The sequence below is a fragment of the Asparagus officinalis genome, chromosome 4 (assembly GCF_001876935.1).
Source record: "Asparagus officinalis chromosome 4, Aspof.V1, whole genome shotgun sequence".
Taxonomy (NCBI): domain Eukaryota; kingdom Viridiplantae; phylum Streptophyta; class Magnoliopsida; order Asparagales; family Asparagaceae; genus Asparagus; species Asparagus officinalis.
Window position 1 is genome coordinate 22976051 of NC_033797.1, and position 19919 is coordinate 22995969.

Here is a 19919-nt window from a genome sequence, read left to right on the forward strand (position 1 = left end):
AAGAGGGAATGATGAAGAGGCGGTGAAGGGAACCCTAAAAATGTTTCCTAGTTTTCATTCCTGCCGCCTCGAAAAAATCACGGCGTTAATATTTTAGTGGGCGAAGTGACATTTGCCCCCGTTTTCACGCCTAAATCCGCTGAAAACACATTTCTCCAAATTGTGACGTGGAACCCCATTGTTTTCGTCAAAAATTGGTTTTGCTGTGGAATTCATTATATTTTTGTTTGATTACAACAAATTCAAAGAAATAGTCTTTTTATAAGACCTCTTTTACACAACAAAGAGAAAATTATAACTTTTGAGAAAATAACACAGAAGTCGTTTATCGAATCCTGTTTTGTGGGACTTTGCCTGTGCCGGGAACGCTTTGGTTCGTGGACCGCCGAATCACAGATCGTGAAGGGGGCTTAATGATTCTTCCTTCGTTTATCGAAGTAAGAATTTGAAACGATATCTTATCAAAGTAAGATAGTCGTTCTTCTTAAGATTAAGTCGAAGCTCAAATCTCAAGGAATCACACTAAGAACTCAAGTCTGCTCTCCCTCTGCTCTGGACTGCTCGAAAATGTGCTCGATCCTCGTCAGAAATGACCCTAGGGGGTATTTATAGCCTCTGGGGTCTGTAACTGCAAAAACTCAACAAAACAACAACGTTAGGCTGCGAGACAGTGTTTACTGTCTCGGCGGGCGAGACAGTGTTTGCTGTCTCGGCCCGCGAGATACGTAAATACTGTCTCGGAAACAGTAACTGTCTGGGGCAAGTTTTTCGTTTTAACTGGCTTTACTGCCATGTTTTTAAACTCCGTATAATTTTGGGCAGTGTATATCACGTACGTGATTGCGCCGGCACGATGTTTCCCACGGCGCCTTGGCACGTTAATGGACACGGTGGGTAGGGCAGTTATCAATGGTGGGTTTTTGAGCGACATTTTCAACACTGTCTGCGGCTGGCGAGAACAGTATACACTAGTCTCGCTGGGCGAGAGCAGTGATATAAGACTCTGTCTCGCTGGCGAGGCAGCAAAGCCTGTCTCGCTGGCGAGGCAGCAAAGCCTGTCTCGCTTGTGAGACAGTTCATACCTGTCTTGATTTTTCAAAAACAGTATGAGATCAATTCTTGTGATTTTTTGAGTGATCTTCTTTATGTTTGGGATACCTATTAGCATTTTTTGACGCCTACAGATACCCCCTCCAAAGTATTCCAGACTCATTCTTTTATAAAGGAGCATGGGATACTTTGGATAAGATAGATTTTACTTACGATCCCTTCAATGCTCGGTTGAGTAGATCGTGTGGAAGGACTTGTAAATGGCTTCAATGCTTGATCTCTTCTGCTTTTAGTCTATTCAGTTCTTTGTAGAATAGCTAATGTTCTCCCGGCATCGCGTTTATCGCTTCACCGTTGTTGAGATCTTGAATCGAAGCTGGTATTTGTTCTTATGGGTTCAGCTTTTGTCAATGAATTGATACATCCATTGAGAGCTCACCAGGTTATCCTTAAGAATATTCGGATTAATATTCTCCAGAAACTTCCTGTTGAGGGTAGGAAACAGTTTAGACTCGTGTACCTATTGGAGTATTCATCTGTATCACATTTGGCTTTTGATTAAGAGAACGTCCGCTGTCTCACGCTGCAAGATAGTATTTACTGTCTCGCGGCGTGAAACAGTGTTTGCTGTCTTGGGGTGCGAGACAGTGTTTGCTGTCTCGCGTTGCGAGACAGCGGCTATAAAACCGGACTTAGGGTTTTTTTAGGGTTTTTCACGTCGAAGTTGAGGCGATTTCTGGTGATTTCTTGGCGATTTTTTGGCGATTTCCTGCAAGTTTTCGACTTCCCTTTGTTCCCTTTGTTACTGATTTGGGTGGAGCTTTTGTTTGGAGGGATTTCATTCCACGTTTGAAGGTCTGTTCTCCCTCTCCTCTTTCAAAATTTTGATTTTCTTACGATGCTTTCCTCATGCATGTGTATTTCCAGTGTATTTGTGATACTTTTTTGTCAATTCCATGCTTAAAATCTTAGCTTTCTCGTTGGATTTCACTATAGATCATATATTCACCATGTCGCCGCGTAGATCTCGAGCTCCCCGAGGCCGTTCGACTGTCCAGTCTCCTGAAGAGGCAGGTCCCGCTGCCGTTTCACATGGGGGTATATTTCTTTTGCCCTCTCACGAATTTACATACTGTATTTCGTCAATTTCATATATATATATCTGTGTTTGTATGCAGATCCTCGTTTGTATCCTTTGAGATACCTTCGAGAAGAGCCGGTATCCTCCTTTAAGGGGATCGACGCTTAAAAGTGCTTGTTTTGCTTGGACAAAACGCACTTCAGTACATACAAGGGCGATTTCATATCATCCCATGTGTGTTGAAAGGTTTCGATATGCCGTTATAATATCCGCGCATAGTAACGCATATCTCCTTTATACATGTGGTAGATGGAAAATCGTCACACCTGTTATGAGATAGCGACTATATCTTATGGAGTAAGATATACCGCTTTCTCTAAAATTTTAGGACTATTCTTACACAATTTATGTGTATATTTTCTTTATCAGTCCAATTTCCTTCTACGATCTTTACTGCTGATGCGGTTCTTATTATGAGGGGCTTCCGTTAATTGAATCATCTCCCCAATTCAAATCTGACTATAGCGAAGGGGCTAGAGAGTTGATCCGGCGAGGTAGTTGTCGTGTTCTACGACGGTTAATCACGGATGCAACCTTGATTTCAGAGCAAGACTCGAATCAATGTATAAGGAAACCAGATTTCTTGTTTGGTGATTCAGTAAAAGATCCAGAGATTGCTTTCTGTAAGCCTGCGCAATGGTTGCACCAAAGCGGGTCATCATTCTTATATCTGCCCTGGATTCCATGGGAGTATTCGCTGTTAAAGTTCAGGAATTTATCCGTTAGCCGTGAAATGTTCTGGAGATTAACTGAAAATCACGAGCGCATTCACTGTGGTTTCATTGGGAAAGAGGCTACCCCGGGTTCCAGTGAAAGAGCTTCTGTACGAGGGCTTCATCCGGGTGTCTTAGGTCAAGACAATATACCTCAGAATGAAAAGACAGCGCATGCCAACACCGTGAAGAACCGGTTAGCGGCAGCGGGAAAAAGATTACCCAGAGAGAATTTTAGATGTTATGGATGGGTCCATTATTTTGGAGACAAGTGGTGGTGGAGCAGAATGACTCGCTATGTGTTGAACCGTTGGGGACGAGAGTTAGCAGAACTAGGGTTGGCGGTCCCGATCCGTGCTACTATGTATGGTCTGCAGATTAGTGTAGGTCATTTCCTCTGTTTGTTCGAGATCTACAACCCGGACACTAATACATTCTTTACCAAGAATGGGGAGCTCGGACTACCACTGCATGAAATGATGAAGGTGTCTGGTTTGCCCATAGGCGATGTTCCATATCAAGAGTTCTTCCCAACCACCAGTCAGCTGAACAAGATGAAAGATCGGTCAGCTGTGACCCATGACACTTTATGGGAATTGACCTGCCATTATCACATAGCCATGGCCAAGATGGAGCCCAAAGCCAGGAAGAAATTCCCCCAGATCAGTTTAAAACGATTCGTCGATTATCTGTTCAAGAACCTGGATGACCGTTCGGAAGAGGTACGCGGATTGTCTCCTTTGAGTTCGGGTGAAATCAATCGGCTGTTAGAGAAAACAAACGCGCAATCTTACACCTCTCGCTCAGAAGACGGATTTTCGCACGGTACTAAATTCCGCCCTTATCTGTGGCAAGCTGGTGTCCCGATTCATCCTACCACCCTGCTTGCTGGCTTCTTGGCCTTATGGTTGAAGAGGTGTGTGGTTCCCCATCAATCCTCCGATGCGATGCCAATGGAAGTATTGTATCCAGCCGTCCAGCTAGCTACAGGTCGCAAATTATCCTTGCTTCCCGCTATGGTGGCTACTATTCACAGTGGATTACGACAATTAATCTCCGTGTTTACCCAAGAGAAAAAGAAACCCTCCGCCACCCTATCCGTTCCGAAGCTGGAGCTGCCCTACACTTATCTAATGTCCTGGTTAGTACTTCACCGGCCAGATTTAATGGAAGCTCCTGAGACGGTAGATCCCAGCCTTCCTCTGTTGCAGAATCTTGAGGGTTGCAAATGGGTCAGACATCGATGGCCGGACATCACAAGGCAATTTAAAATTCACAAGTGTTGGGAATTCTTCCCTTGCTTCCCTCGATTCTCCGGTACGTACAATACGACTTTATTAGATGCTGAAGACCCAAGGCAGAATCGTACCATCTTGGACATTGGGTGTTTCCGATGGTTGATGAACATTCGACCTGGATATCTATTGTTCAGGGTAAGAGATGTTTGTCACATTGAACCCTATCTTCCATGTCGATTTGCTCGTCAATTCGGCTATGATCAAATGTATGTCGGCAACCCGAATCGTCACCTTAGTTTTTGAGGTGGACTTATCGACGGTGCGAGAGCTTGGTTTTGGAGTATTGCCGGCTGCACCAATGCTGAATTTGATCTCCCTTTAGAAGCGCCGCCTCTCCGGATGACCTTCCTGTATTGCAAGTGGCTGATAGCCGCCAATATCGTCACCCGACGTAGGAGAATATCAGACTCAGAGGAAGAGGTGGCTCCAGGACAAGCAACAGAAGCGACCCGTGAAGCTGTGATGTCGCCTCGAGGAAAAGATGCTGCTGGATCTTCCAGAAAGGGAAAGGAACCGGCCCGCCCAACCGACAGTGAAGGAGAGTTTGATAGTGAAGAAACTGAAACTTCTGAAGGGACGGGTGAGACTAATTCGAGTTCTGAGGAAGCAGCTGGCCTCCCCGATTCTTTCTTTGAAAGGGGACTTGTATGCCCTTCTGCTGCGCCTACTCAACCACAGAATGCTCCGAAAAGAAGGGAGAGAGTCGTTATGACTTATCCCAACCGGATGACGGTAGAGGTTCTTAGTGGGGATGAAGAGGATGAAGAAGATACAGTGCCTTTCGCTCGTCGACAAAGGTCGCAACTTCCTACTAAAGCTCAAACCCAGATTCCTCCCAGAACTGAATTACGCACCAAACGTCGTCACGAAGGTTCTGAAGCACATCCACCGAAGAGACAAAAGAAAGCTGTCTCTAAACCACGCGTTTATCTTCCTGCTCTAGAAGAGACGTCTGGTCGTAGTGCTTCTTCTGATGAACAAGGTAACTATTTGTTTTTATCGCTTTTACACTTCTTAACGCTCAAACTTATTTCATGCTCAACTTCTATAGGGAGTCGAGAAGAAGGAGAATTGCCAGCTGATGCTGCTTCTCCCGGAGGTATGGAGACTGAGGAGACCAGCTTTGTCCAACAAATGCAGGATGCTCTGAAAGAAGGGCCAGCTGGGTCAATAAAGGTAACGTTAATCATCTTTTTTGAGCAAATTCGTCTAAATTTATATGGTATTTATGGCTCAACACGTTCCGTAGATGCCACGATGCATGAATCAACTGAAGGAGAAGCTACCCATGCCACGAAAGTCGATGATTTTAATGATTTCGACTTTAATCTTGATATTTCAGAGGACGACCATCAGCAAATCTCCGATTTCTTGTTGGGGAAGGCTTCTGATGCCGCTATAGGATCAGATGTTGGAATTGGTTCAACAGAAGCAGGTCCTTCTGAGAGTAAGACTTTGGTTCTGTGAACTCCATATATACATATATTTTTAACTTGATTAATCATGTAAATGTTCGAATTATAGGACCAGTTGCTGGAACTGATACTACTATAATCATAGGAACATCTGATCAACCGGATATTCGTGACCTCGTGCCATGGGCGGGAACTGAGGTTGATTTGCAATCGTCCATTCTCGAATCTCAGCCTGCTACTCCTATAGACCCCATGATGATAGAAGTCACCGTCACTCCCCAGATTAGTTCGGTCGCAACAAAAGCGAGACCAACTGAAGAAGTTGGTACGTCAGCCGATGTTGTGCCTAGAGTTGGTGAGTTTTACCCATCATTTATTTCAAATTTCGGATTAAAATCCCATTATGCTCATTGTAATCCTTCTGTTTGTAGAATCCCCTCCTAAGGAGCCTCTTAACTTGGACCCGAAGTTCTCTGAGGTTGAGATTGAAAAATCTTCTGACGTAGCCGGTGTGTCGCCTCTTAACTTGGACCCGAAGTTCTCTGAGGTTGAGATTGAAAAATCTTCTGACGTAGCCGGTGTGTCTAAAGCCGCTATTCCTGAACCAACTTTGGTTGTTCAGGAAGCCGAACTACCGTCTTTGGGTGAACCAAGTCATGCTGAAGGCTCTTCCTTCGAACTTGGTATACTTCAACTCATTATTGTTTATGAATTTTAAGTCTCGAGTACTCATCTTCTTCTTTTTCTATCACAGTGCCTTCCTCAACCCTGCTTGGCTCTATTAAAGCTCTGGCGTCCGATCGGGATCCAGATAAGGCGTTCATCTGTTCAGACATCCAAAGCTTTGTTTATTTTGTGAACCTTATGATTGATCGAATTCTGCACCAGGGGTCACCCTTTGACAGCTTCAGGAGATCACTTGATCGTCATGTAACAGGAATCAGAGAGGATGGATATCCTGAATTGGCTGACTCTATTGAAGCTTACTTAGCCCAGCTGAAGCAACAATTTGAACACTTGAGGGACCTTAAGACTGGTGGTGTTTCTTCTTATGTATCCTCTCAAGTAGATCTCAAATTGCAAGAGTGGCATGCTTCACAAAAATCAGCAGAGGTTGAGCTTCAAAAGTTGAGAGATCGTGTAACCCAAATGAGGTCGGGGATTGCCAAAAAAATGCAGGCCAATGCTGGCTTACTTCAATCTTTAGAACAACATCAAGCTCATATAGCCCGCTTGGAGAAGGAGCTTGTAGAGGCTAAGGACGCTGAGAATATTCTAAAACTTGATTTGGCTGAAGTTGAGCGCGTCGAGACTGATTTATCCCAACAGCTGGAGCTTCAAGATAGGAAGCTTGTTGAAACTGAACAGGAAATTCTCCAAGCTCGGAATACCAGCGAAGAATCTTTAAAAGTCAACCTGAAAGCTGAATTTGAACAAGCTTATGTGGAAATGCTCTCAGGACTTGAAGAGCAAATTTGTAATTATAAGTTATGCTTGGATTAAGACAAACTCTTCTTTTGTAATGACACTTTTTTTATCAAAAGGTTCTTATGAATAGAGTGGACTCTTTTGCTTACCATATCTTATTATGATTACTCATTCTTGTTTAGAACAAATAAACATAATACTTATAGGATTTTTGGCAAACCCTCATCCATAAATGGATTTGATATGCCTTCTAGTATGTGAATTATCTAGGTCCGTTTCACATATAACGTTGGGCTAAAAGAATTAAACTCTTTTAGGCTTTGAACTACAATGTTGAATATGTAGGCTACATGTGTTAGATGTAGGCTTATCTCTAATAAGGGATAGAGATAATATCCCCCATGCGTAAATGACATGGCTTTTGAAATGCAAATAGGTTACATTTCCTATGCAGGAAAATGAACCCAAAATTATTAGGAAAGAATTGGGTATTCTATCTTTTAATCTCTTGTTTGTTGGTAGAGATAAACCCTAGAATCGGATAGGAATAACTTTATATTCCGTCTCCTGGTCTCTTGTTTGTTGGTAGAGATAAACCCAAAATCGGAGAGGAAGAATGTTATATTCTATCTCCTGGTCTCTTGTTTGTTGGTAGAGATAAACCCAAAATCGGAGAGGAAGAATTTTATATTCTATCTCCTATTGCAAAAGAAACTCAAAGTGGGGTCTCCACTTAGAGAATCTGGACTGGTTTGAGTAATCCTAACTGTCATAAGGTTTGATTATTCAATTCAGAAGTGGATCTTTCGTTCGCAAAACTAATCGAAAAGAGATTTTGGTTGCGGTCCTAACTGTAGTAAGGTTTGACCAAGTAAGAGTTTCGAGACGATCCTAACTGTAGAAAGGTTTGATCGCTCGATTTGTGGGCATCTCGTTCATTGAAGGAATCGAGAGGGGATTTTGGCTTTGGTCCTAACTATAATAAGGTTTGACCAAATGAAAGATGAGAGTTTGAATGATTTTAATCCATGACGGATTTTGGTGTACTCTTCGTCGATCGATTTGACCGGTGAGGAGTTTTGTAAGGAAAGATTAACTGTTTACAGATTTGAATCTCATCTCAACAAAGCTGTAAAAGAACTTTATGATAATCAAAAACATATTATTTGAAAGATCAGTTTCATATTTAGAACAATTAACTGATATCGGGTTATCCCGAGATATCCTATACAGGATTCTCTAGGAACTTCCCGTTCTGCATAGGTTATCCTGAACATATTACGGATAATATTTTTTCAGGAACTTCCCATTTATTGGCATCATTAATTTGCTGCCATCTTGGATAATCAGGCGGTAAGCACCGTTTGAATAGACTGTTTCTATTACAAACGGTCATTCCCATTTGGGTTCGAATTTTTCTTTCTTCTTGGAGTTAAGGATCATAGGCCGTCTTTCGGCTAAGACCAAATCTCCTTCTTTAAAACTCCGTTGTCGAACCTTTTTGTCGAAAGCTCGGGAAATTCTGGCTTGGTAGAACTCAATATGCTGTTGAGCTTCTAATCGCTTTTCGTCGAGCATCTCAAGTTCTTCGAGACGTTTCTGATGTTGTTCTTCGGTTGTCATCTGGGTTGCGAGAGCAATCCGAAGAGATGGAATTTGTATTTCCAATGGAAGAACGGCTTCACATCCGTATACCAACGAATACGGAGTCATTCCCGTCGGTGTACGTACCGTGGTACGATAGGCCCATAGAGCCGCGCCAAGCTTATCATCCCAATCTCGTTTATTAGTTTTCACGAGTTTTGACAAGAGCTTTATGATTGTTTTGTTGAAAGCTTCAGCCAATCCATTTGCTGTGGGATTGTAAGCTGTCGACGAAATATCCTGAATTCTGAACTTCTCGCAAAACCTGATGAAGGCGTTGTTGATGAATTAAGGACCGTTGTCATGTATGATTCGTTTTGGGACACCATGCCGGTAGATGATATGGTGTTTGATGAATGCAATGACGTTACTCGTTTTAACTTCTCTGAGCGGAATCACTTCAGCCCATTTGGAGAAGTAATCGGTGATTGCTAGGATGAACCGATCACCTTTGACTGACGGGGGATTTATAGGACCAACAATATCCATTCCCCAGGTCTCAAACGGCCATGACGTTGCCGAAGGGTGTAGATGCTCTGGAGGCATGTGCATATAATTTGCATGTAATTGACACAATTGACATCGTCGGGCGTAGTCAGCTGTGTCCTTTATCATAGTCGGCCAATAATATCCAATTCTCCTAAGTCGGTCACAGAGTTTAGGACCGGGTTGATGTGCACCACATGTCCCCTCATGCGCCTCTTTGAGTACTTGCTCCGCTTCCTTATTGGATAGACAATGGAGTAATAAACCGTCGTACGACCGTCGGTACAACATTTTTGATTCAGTGTCGTAGTAAAATCTCGGTGCTCTCCGCCGAATCGAATCCCTGTCTTTCACGTCTTCCGGTAAGATACCATGTAGGACATAATCAATAATAGGGAAACGCCAGTCTCGAACTTCGGGTTCAACTCTTGTTGAATATGCTTCTTTGGCAACCGAGTCGTAGATCGGAACAATAAGTTGGTGAGTTCTCACTGTAATTAATTGTTCTGTCTCAGGAGGTTGAGCCAGAGATACAGACAATGCCGCCAACGCGTCTGCGTACGTATTTTTGAGATGCGGAACGTACTCGATGAAAAATTCTTCAAACGAGCTTGCCATCTCTATGGCTACCTGGTGGTATGGAATCAGGTCTCGATTTCTGACTTCATACTCTCCTCGAATCTGATTAACTACCAATTGAGAATCTCCAAAAGCTTCAAGGTATTCGACCCCCAGCTCTTTGGCAAAATTGAGTCCAATTATCAATGCATTGTACTCGGCTACATTATTAGAGCATGGTTCGGTCAACGAGTATGCTCTAGGTAAGACATGCTTTCCCGGGGAAACTAAAACGACCCCCATTCCTGAGGAGATTTTAGAACATCCGGGCGCGCTCACCACGTTGGTTGCTCGGGAAGCCCCATCGAAGTACAATTGCCACACTCGTTGATGTGAAGTGACATTAACTTCGTGAGTTTCATCGGGCAGATCGTCGTACAACTCCACTACATCTTTCGTAGGATTTTCCGCCAAAAGATCGCAAATAGCTCGTCCTTTAACCGATTTTTGTTGCTTGAAATATAGATCATATTGTGATAATAGTAGAGCCCACCTGGCTAAACGCCAATTCATGGAGGCCGGTTGGGTCATGAATACCCGGATTGGGTTTATGTTGGAAATGACATAAATTGTCTGTCCAACCAAATAATGTCGTATTTTTTGGATTGCGAATACCAAAGCGAGGTATTCCTTCTCAACCATCGGATAACGAGACTCAGCTCCTACCAATGTACGACTCAGATAATACACAGCTTGTTCGTGACCGTTATCGTCGTCTTGTGCGAGTAATGCACTTAACGAATGGCTCGTCGCTTTGACATAAATCAAAAACGGTCTGCCTGATTTCGGTGCAACGAGAATAGGTGGATTCGCCAGATATTTCTTAATATCTTAGAATGCCTTTTGGCATGCTTCATCCCAAACGAACGATATGCCTTTCTTCGTGAGTTTAGAGAACGGTTGCTATTTTCCAGACAGATTTGATATAAACCGACGGATATATGCCAATCGACCTTGCAACCCCCTGAGTTCTTTAAGATTCCTCGGGGGTTGTAATTCATGTATCGCCTTCACTTTATCAGGATCAATATGAATACCTTTTGTGGTGACGACGAATCCAAGAAATTTACCGCTTGACATTCCAAGGAATGATTTAGTTGGATTCATCTTTAACTGGTGATTCCTCATAAGATCGAACATCGTCTTCAAATCTTTAATGCGGTCGTTTTTATCACGGCTCTTAACGACCAGGTCATCAACATAGCATTCGACGGTCTTCCGAAGGTGTTCTTGAAAGATCTTCGTCATCGCACGTTGGTACGTAGCACCAGCATTCTTCAAACCAAAAGGCATAACAGTGTAACAGAAAACACCAAGGGGTGTTCTGAATGCTGTATGCTTTTCATCGTCTGGGTGCATCTTAATTTGATTGTACCCAGAAAATCCATCCATAAATGACATTCTCTCGAACCCACATGTATTGTCAATGATGACATCCGTAATTGGTAAGGGGAAGTCGTCTTTAGGACAGGCGGTATTCAAATCTCTGAAGTCAATACAGATTCTGATTTTTCCGTTCTTTTTAAGAACTGGAACGATATTGGCCAACCATTCAGGATGTTGTTCTTCTCTGACAAAACCCGAATCAATTAATTTCTTGACTTCAGCTTCTATTGCCTCCATAATCTGCGGACGAAACCGTCTTTGTTGTTGTTTGACAGGTTTGGCATTCGGTTTAATATTAAGGCTATGCATTGCTACATTGGGGTCGAGTCCCGGCATATCTTCGTAGTTCCAAGAGAAAACGTCGATATACTCTTTAACGAGTGCGATTAGTTCCTCTTTTTCATCCGCTGGAAGATCACCGCTGTCTTTAACGAGTGCGATTAGTTCCTCTTTTTCATCCGCTGGAAGATCACCGCTGATAAATATAGGCTTTGGGTTAGCTTCGTCACCCATATTAACTTGAACTACTTTATCTTCGGTAGGAGGTTCTCTTTGCTCAAATCTATCGCCGTATTGGATATTCATGTAATGCATCCATGGATCTTCCCAAATAGGTAACTGATCGTCTTCTTCGGTTGTGGAAGGATCAACTGTCGCCATATTCGACATTAGGGTCTTGAATCTTTCTCCAATGCTCACGTCAGAATCCCAGGTTGAAGCATCGGATGAATGCCCACTCTTATTTATTAGTTGGCTAATAATCTGTTGGTCATATTCGTCATCAGATGACGAAGTATAACCCAGACCCCTTTTATGACTGTAATAATTATCAGGTTTTCCTTTTGGTACGTAGGCAGGATGGGGTGGAACCCTAACACCTTGACCAAAATGAAGACCCTCACCGAGCGAGAGATTATAGCCTTGGCTAGTCATGTAACCATTCGCTTGTGAACTGTACCGAGAGAAATACCGCCCGGGTTCTTCATCATCCGAATAAGTGTCTAAGAAAAGATCTGGGGTTGGGGATGGTTCCCCTTTCCCGAAAACTATTTCTTTTTCACCCCCTGTCTTTGCAGTTAGGAGCATAGTTGTTCCGACTGAACTTCGGATATGTTTTGTCGTCGTGCAAGACGAACGAAGCGGCATATGTAGGCTAGGGTCATCATACAATTCCTGCATTACATCATCGAGACAACGCGAGTACTCTAAATCATTGTTTATTATTTTATCGGCAAGCTGCCAGTTACAACTTTCATCCGACGAATTACCACCGTCAAGATCGATTACAAGAGGTTCAATGTCATTTAGTACAAGACCTTTACTATAATCGAGCCCAGTTTTGGTATCAGCTTCTTCTCCGCTGTCCGTACCATAGGCCGATGGTTCAGTATCGGATTCAGCACCATAAAGAAGGGAGTCAGTAAAGTAGTTTTCTAACCCCTTGAATGGTTGCTTATCCGCGACCACCATCTTGACCTCATCATTAGTGTCGACATATTTCAGACACTAATGGAGGGTAGAGGGAACTATAAGATTACTGTGGATCCATGGGCGACCCAACAGTAAGTTATAGGAAGTCTCGGCATTAATTACATAGCAGGTGACTTCAGACTTCAAGTCTCCGAGCTGACACTTCACCCGAATTTTCCCCAACGGTCTTGATCCACTAGTGTTAAATCCGTAGATAACGGTTCCTGTGGAGGCTAGTTTGCTAGCGGGAGGTGGTACATCAATCGTAGCGGCATAATGCTGACAGCGGAACCCGGGTCAACTTGGATCCGGTTGACAACACTTGAGCCAATATATCCGGTGAAATATAGAGGCCTATCATGTTTTGAATTCCTGACTTGCATATCTTCTTTCGTGAAAGCAATGCAGGAAAATTTGGTGGCTGCCAGATTGCAATGCTGAATCGACGACTCTGGCTCATCGGGAGTTGGCTTAATCTGAGTAAGGAATACCTCAGAATCAGCCAAGGCTTCTTGTAACGCTTCTCTGGTATCTTTCGAGAGACGTAGTAGCTCGTACAACGTGATTCTTGCTGGGATATTAGCTAATTGAGCCAGGACGTCGAAACGGTATGGTGCGTTCGAGCTTTCCGGTTTATCTCGTCCAATCGGTCGGTTGAAACGAGACTGCTTTGGAACTTGAACCTCTTTGCGTTGGGGTTCCTTCTCTTTTTGCTTAGCCGGTTGTTGCGGTTTTTTAGCAGGTACTGGAGGAGTTACAACTACCCCCAGCTCCTTCAGAGTTGTAGCATTTGGGTTAGAGGTTTCAGGATATTTATAATGGTATTCATTCCCACCCCTTGTAGCGAAAGATTCCTGCTCTTCTTCAGAAAGCGGTAAAGCTGGAATCTCCTCGTCATTCTTCTCAGGAATTGCTGAGGCTCCGTAACAGAACTTCTCTTTTCCCTTGCTATTTGATTTCTTCTTTGATGTGGATGTCGTCCACTATTCATCTTCAAGCAAATCCGGATGAACCCAAAGGATTTCGCCGTTGGGGGTTGTGTGAGATACAAACCCTTTTTGGCGCTGTCCATGAGGGTCATCGTTGATGGTCTGCATCTTGACCTTTGATACTGGTTCGGCTTAAAACCAGGATAAAGGAACCGATCCGAAGCTGATAGACACCGCATTTGCACCTACTTTCTTCTCTTTCGGCTTTGGTGTTACGATACCAACATCGATTAAGGTTTGTATTTTGTCTTTTAAGACATAACACGCCTTAGTGGGATGGTGGACCCTTCTGTGATATGCGCAATACTTCGGGTCATTAGTCTTCGTTGCTTCTTCTTGGTTTGTGACCGGTGGAAGCTTGATCTTGTTGTTATCCAGCAGGTATTTGAAGATGACTGGAACTTCATCGTCTTTAAAAGAATACTCCTTCGAGAATTTAGGCTCTGAGGCCTTAAATTGCTTCGGAGGCTGTTGATTCTGATTCGGCGCCAATTGGAAGGATGACTGCTGTGGTTGTTGTTGTGGCTGTTGTGATGTTTGATGCGCATTAACAGCAGCCCCAGACCCTCTTCCTCTGCCTCGAGAGTTAAAGTTCTATTTTTGAGGATTATCTTGTGGTAATCCCCTCTCCAACTTCTTTCTCTTAAGAAAGCGCTCGGCTTGTTCACCTCTCACTTTCAACTCCTTCCAAGTTTTAGAAGGCACAACCCCCATGACTTCTAACACATCCAGTGACAAGTTATTGTGACATGTCTGTAGGATAAACTCTTCTGTGAGTAGATCTCGGCAGTTTACCGCTTTGTTCCGGAATCGTTTGACGAAGACATCAACTGACTCCCCATTTATCTGCTTCTCGTCCAACAACGTGCCAATAGAGACCTCGGTGTCGTCGTCAAAGAAATTGGTGAGGAATGATCCTTCCATATCTTCCCAGCTGGTGATGCTTCCGGGTTTTAGACGTCGGTACCAATCGAAGGCGGGCCCGCGAAGGGTTCCTACGAATGATCGAACCATCAAGGCTTCGTTTCCGGATATTGCGCCAAGATGTGACTTAAAATAGATCAAGTGCTGAGTAGGTGAACCCCTGCCATCAAAAGGAGTAAAGTTAATCAAATTAAACTTTGGGGGATAAGGAATCAAATCCCACTCCCTCGGGTATGGGTACGGAATGCCCGTTTTCTTCACTTCTTGGGCTGTCATCAGAGCGTTGACTTTGCTCTCAAGATCCTGCATCTTTTTGTCCTCTTCCTCACTCTTTTTCAAGTAAATTTGAGGAGGTTGAGTAGATGATTTGGCTGGGCCGCTTCCAGAATTGTCTTTATCAGGGGGAGGATCAGCAAAGATAGTCTCATCTTCTTCATCATCATCCTCAGTTGCACGTACAGGTCTGGCGTTACGCTTGCTGGATTCCGCCTTTTGGCTTGATTCCGGTTGTTGTTGAGCTTGCAAATCTCGAACCTGCTGCATGGTCAACTCCATCTCGGTTTTGATTTCAGCTCTAATTTCCTCGCGTTGTTTAGCTAACGCTTCCTGCAGTATTTGAGCCAATTGATCTGGCATGATTGCGAAAGATTCTCTGACTCGCCCAACACTAGACGTGGTATCATCCGACGCGATGGCAGAACAAGTATCTGACAGTTCTTCCTCTGAAGATAACCCCTCGTGCATTCTCTTGTAGTCCCGACGTCGACTGGCTCTTCGTTGTAACCGCGACATTCTTTGAGATAGACCCCGCTCAACTCTCCCTTCTGGAGAGAAATCAGGGTCAGGGTTGACTAATAGCTGCTTTCCTCTGCCGGTCATGTTAATAGTGACCTCAGGGAATTCATCTCGCCGAATTGCAGGTTTCTTCTTGTTGAAGCGCCTCACTTTGGGTTTTGGCGTTTCCATAGACAGTCTTTGAAATACGGAGACTCTTGTTGAGTTAGTTTTAGAGCAACCGCATTCTGTCAATACTGCTTTAATGAGCCTCTCGCAGGAGCAGTGAGACTCGTCTTCTCGGACAATTCTCTTTCTTGAATTATTTTTCTGATAGTACAGCTCATCACTATTGTGATTTGAGCAACCTATCTGTGTTTTCAGAACCTTGTTAACATGCACAGGGCGATCAGTCGTCACCTTTGGGCGATCCAAGGTTAAATTTTTAAATACACCCTCATGAGGGTGTGGATTTTTCATAGGTCCTAAACGATAGTGAACTGGTATTCTCTCGTTCTGGACTGGTGCAGTTCTGACAGGAGGGTGTTTACGACCCCCTGCATAAGAAACCACCAAGGGTTTATTTACTGGATCTGATTGTTCTTTGACTGGGGCTTTGCCTCAATCGTCAACCAAAGGACCGAGGCGATCCGCCATTGTGATCTTGAACTTTGATAAATCTGGGCTAACCCAGGGTTTGACTGGTGATGCAGTAGATGGGCCCGGAACGGATGTTTACGGCGCCTTCGGAACCCAAACTTTACGGTTATTTGGTGGCCTTTCAGACACTATTTCTTTCTTGGTTCCTTGTATTTGTTGACGACGGGCACGAGCTCGAGCAGCTTTTGCCTGACGTTTTTGTATATGTTCCTTGAGGGTTGAACGAGCTCTTTTGATGAGAGTCCATTCATCCGTCGTAAGTTTTGCAGAAATATGATTATTTTGCCGTTGAGGCAATTGAACCGCTTTTTGTTTTCTCGACTCTAGGTCCGCATAATAATGGACCCCGTCGGTTTGTTGCATGGCCTTGGCCAATTGACGAGCACGGCGCTGGCGCTGTCTCTGACGAGCTCTTTTCGTCAGCACCGGTGAGCCATTAATCAATGACTCCTTGACTGGTACAGAGTCGTTTGGAGCAGAGATATCGCAGGTAGATTCTTTAGCAGCAATTGGGCAAGAACCTTCACCTGTAGACTTGAAATTTTTCTTTGGAGATGAAAACTTCCTACACTTACGAGGTGAGGAAAGTTTTGATGATGAGGATGACAAATACTCCTCGAATTTCGCCTGATCGAATTCGTATTCGATCTCTTCGTTAACAACGATCTTGATTGGTTGCGACACGGCGGCCTTGGCAGCGAGGCCGCTGGCTCCCACTGTGGTCGCCAGTTTGTTTTCGTCAAAAATCGGTTTTGCTGTGGAATTCATTATATTTTTGTTTGATTACAACAAATTCAAGAAATAGTCTTTTTATAAGACCTCTTTTACACAACAAAGAGAAAATTACAACTTTTGAGAAAATAACACAGAAGTCGTTTATCGAATCCTGTTTTGTGGGACTTTGCCTGTGCCGTGAGCGCTTTGACTCGTGGACCGCCGAATCACAGATCGTGAAGGGGGCTTAATGATTCTTCCTTCGTTTATCGAAGTAAGAATTTGAAACGATATCTTATCAAAGTAAGATAGTCGTTCTTCTTAAGATTAAGTCGAAGCTCAAATCTCAAGGAATCACACTAAGAACTCAAGTCTGCTCTCCCTCTGCTCTGGACTGCTCGAAAATGTGCTCGATCCTCGTCAGAAATGACCCTAGGGGGGTATTTATAGTCTATGGGGTCTGTAACTACAAAAACTCAACAAAACAACAACGTTAGGCCGCGAGACAGTGTTTACTGTCTCGGCGGGCGAGACAGTGTTTGCTGGTCTCGGGCCCGGCCGCGGGGAGAGCAGTAACATACTGGGTCTCGGCAAAGCCAGTAACTGTCTGGCATTTTTGTTTTAACTGTCGTCCCAGCGGTTGTGTTAAACTGCGCCGTTATTTTGCAAGTTCATTCCGGTGATTTTCGGCCCTACGGGAGTGGTTTGCCCGGACGTGCCCTTGGTACAGTCAGATGGACACGTGTGAGGGCAGTTATGCAGGTGGTTTTTGAGCGCATTTTAACGACTGGTCCGCTGAGGCTGGCGAGACCAATCACTACACTGTCTCGCTGGCGAGGCAGCAAAGCCTGTCTCGCTGGTGAGACAGTTCATACCTGTCTTGATTTTCCAAAAACAGTATGAGATCAATTCTTGTGATTTTTTGAGTGATCTTCTTTATGTTTGGGATACCTATTAGCATTTTTTGACGCCTACACCCATTTCGGAGCCCCTTTTCTATAAATCGGCAAACAAACCAAACATGTGAAATGGAAATGTTCCGAAACCTAAATCCTATGTGGCACTCAAATCACTTTTCAAATCCTCCTTTTCCTTATTTTTTTGAGCTAACAAACAGCCCCTTAAGGTGGAAGGAAAATAGCGGTGTTCATTAGTGGGGATATTGGTAGTTAATCGAACTACTTCTATGGCAACAAATTAGCCTTCGCTATTATCTGTCAATTCTATTTTTGCTTTGTACTTTGCTTACTACTACTTCTTTTTGGAATAAAGTGAGTCTCGATGACGGACTCAATCAAACTGTCTCATAGATAATTTGGTTATGATGCATTCTGGACCTGAGGAAGATCCGAAAGAAAGATGCATTTGTATCTAAAAGCAAATTGCCAGATCTTTAAATATGTCGCATGGATATCACTTTGAAATATCTCAACACATGCCAACAAACACCCGCCAAATGAATCAGAACTTAGGGATATTGCACAACACCAGAAAGCATATGAACAAAGTAAAAACAATTACATTCAACTTGAATTCTCCACCAGACGTAAGATTTTGCAGTTTGAAGGGCTTTGCAGATCACCATCGTCTATCCTTCTCAGATTTCATATTTCAGAATCTGCAGAGTTCTGTTTGTGTACTAGTTAGTTCTTCCATACTTCGATTTGGAGTGCAGATCCTATCAGAACGCCTCCGTAGAAAGAAGTAATTTATATAATTTACAGTTAGTTAGAGGGTTAATTTTGAAATTTCAGCTTTTTAACCTAGAGTGCAAACCGCCCCATTCCGACGGGGTAGGCTCTAAGGCCTCGTTTGGTAGGCGGGAATGGGGTGGAATGGAATGACATTCTCACGTCTCATTCCTTCATACCAAACAAACCTATTTTTTAAATGTTGGAATGACCATTCCCAAGGAATGATCATTCCCACTTTTTGTGGGAATGAGCATTCTCAGTGAGAAGATAGGGAATGCTCATTCCCATTCAAGGGAGAATCAATTCAGTTAGGTATTTTTCAATTATACCCCTATTAATAATAAAAATAAACCAAGAAATAATGGTTCTTTGACTACGTATTAGAAAATGAGATTCCATTCTCACTTGTGAACTAGTGATACCAAACATGAGAATGAGAATGAGATTTTTATTCTAGCTTCATTCTACAAAAGTACCCAAACATGAGAATGGGAATGACCATTCCATTCCCACATACAATTCATTCCATTCCTTCTTTCATTTCATTCTCACTTCTGTCCATTCCTACGTACCAAACGAGGCGTAAGGCCCCGTTTGGTACGCGGGAATGGGGTGGAATGGAATGTCATTCCCACTTCTCATTCCCTCATACCAAACAAAACTAGTTTTTAGATGTTGGAATGATCATTCTCATGGAATGGCTATTCCCATTTTTTGTGGGAATGGGCATTCCATGTGAAAAGATAGGGAATGATCATTCTCATTCAATGGGAGAATCAAATTAGTTAGGTTTTTTTTTCAATTATATCCCTATTAATAATAATAAGTAATTTATAAATCATGGCTTTTGACTACGTATTCTCATTTTCTCCCTGTTTTTTTAGGCTCCACCGAAACAAAAAGGCCTCCTTTCTATTCATCGCCCCTAAAATCGATGTATTCTCATTCTTTATATTTTTTTGGACCTATGAAAGATGCAATAATCTTTTATTTATTTTTATTTAATTTTTTAAGACTAAGAAATAGTGAGAATTGTTTAAAAAATATAAACGAAACATACACCTAATCGATAACATGCGCATTAGTATAACACATACCTAGATTAATATAACATATGCATAAATAAATTTTTTTAGTTATTATCATTAATGTTTATTTTTATCTTATTAAAAATCTATGTTGTTATAAGGGCATTATTAGAAAATAAGATTCTATTCTCACTTGTGAACTAGTGATACCAAACATGGGAATGAAAATTAGATTTTCATTCTAGCTTCATTCTACAAACGCACCCAAACAAGAGAATGGGAATGACCATTCCATTTTCACATACATTCCATTCTATTCCTTCTTCCATTCCATTCTCACTTGACTTCATTCCCACGTACCAAACGAGGCGTATGATTAGTGTTCAATTTGTATTTCACCAGTTCGGTTCTAGAAAGATATTTTGTGCTGGCTGTCAGACAAAGCCCACAAATTTGGCCCAGCTTAATACAAACCTGTGCTTAGCCA